This window comes from Poecilia reticulata, chromosome 15 (genome assembly GCF_904066995.2).
Source record: "Poecilia reticulata chromosome 15, P_reticulata-male-v2, whole genome shotgun sequence".
Taxonomy (NCBI): Eukaryota; Metazoa; Chordata; class Actinopteri; order Cyprinodontiformes; family Poeciliidae; genus Poecilia; species Poecilia reticulata.
Window position 1 is genome coordinate 1740694 of NC_088844.1, and position 1515 is coordinate 1742208.

General features: G+C 39.9%; 1 long non-coding RNA gene across 1 annotated transcript; it reads right to left on the minus strand.

Annotated features, from left to right (window-relative positions):
- Positions 1 to 685: 685 nt before the first annotated feature.
- LOC145555001 (uncharacterized) lies at positions 686 to 1145 on the minus strand. Its single transcript, XR_014091035.1, has 2 exons — positions 1018 to 1145; positions 686 to 915 (listed from the first exon to the last, which is right to left on the minus strand). It is a non-coding gene; the product is annotated as an uncharacterized LOC145555001 (long non-coding RNA).
- Positions 1146 to 1515: the final 370 nt, after the last annotated feature.

Sequence of the window (1515 nt, forward strand, 5' to 3'; positions counted from 1 at the left end):
ATACTCTATCAAGGTATAAAGACCTTGATTAGAGTGCTGTATAATAACAAAGATGTTTGTTTTTTTTTATTTTTGTCTTTATATAAATTATATCAGCCTGTTTACGATGCATCTATATGGATGGCTGATTGATGTTTAGTTGCTTATTTGATAATGAACTGACTTTTGAAAGAAGGGTAGACTATGCACAGTTTTTTGCTTCTTCAGACTTCTCCTTTTCATTTAAATTTTTTGTTTATCAACATGTGATATGTTGCTTTTAAACTGTAAATTAATGGCATGAATAAAAAAACGGTTAACATGAGCTTCAGTATCTGACTTTGGTGAAAATGACAGATAAGTTGAGTCTAAGGGTTTTTCACATATTGCAGGGAGACATTATATTTCCTTTCACGTATCTTACATACAGCACGTCTCTTCCAGGCATCCGCTGCATTTGGGGTGAAATGAAAGCGGCGCTGTGGCTTTCTGTTGGTTATATAAGACTGACAGAACACTCGATTCTACTCTCAATTGTCTTGTCAGCCCATCACCCTGTTAGTTACACTCACCAGCAGCCAGCCAGACACACAATCATTCATTTGAATCACAATTTTTACCTTATCTGCCATGTCACCACTCTGATCTTATAGTGTCATGGTGGGCTTTAACCTTCTGACCCACATGCAAATCAACAAGTCCGAAATAAAGGTAAGGGTTTTATTTCCTTGTAAATAGAGAAAGGTAGTTCTCCTAGATCCTTCCAGGAGCGATTGAGTGGTGCGGAGGGAGCAGCGGGCAGGCAGACTTGCAGGTAGATCCTTCCAGGAGCGAGTGAGTGGTGCGGAGGGAGCAGCGGGCAGGCAGACTTGCGGGTGATCCACACGAGAGGAGACAACAATGGAACAGATCCCGTAGGTGAATCCAGAAACTGATCTAGAAACGGAAACACAAGGACTTTAAAACCACTGGAAAAATATCGAAGAGACAGATCAAAAACAAGTACTACGGACTACAGGAGAGGGCTAGAGAGACTACCGGTGCACGTTAATCATCCAGCACTGAGTGAAGGTTCTGCTGCTCCTTTATCCCCACCACTGATGGGGCTGATGGGATCCACCTGTGTAGGCTGCCCAGGTTCCTCACCAAGATCTTCGCTGGAAAAGATGCTTCACTCACACTCAACACACACACACACACAGGAACCCTGACATATAGAACCCAACCGTTGTGGTTTTATTTGAAATATTGGCTTTCAGTCCAAACATTAGGAATATATTGCCCTTTGCTTGATGGAATGGTCATGTTCAAAGACAAACAGAAACTTGAATTATATCAGGATTTTCTGTAATAAAAATGGGCTGGAAATGTTAGAGAATCACCTCTTTAGGGCTGCAACTGATGATTATTTTAGTAATCAATTATTTGGATAGAAAAAAAATCTGCAATTTGTTGATTTTTCATTTGACCACTTAAGAATTTGCATGTGATAATACATACATACATAGAAAGGCAAAAAACAAACAAATAATTGAA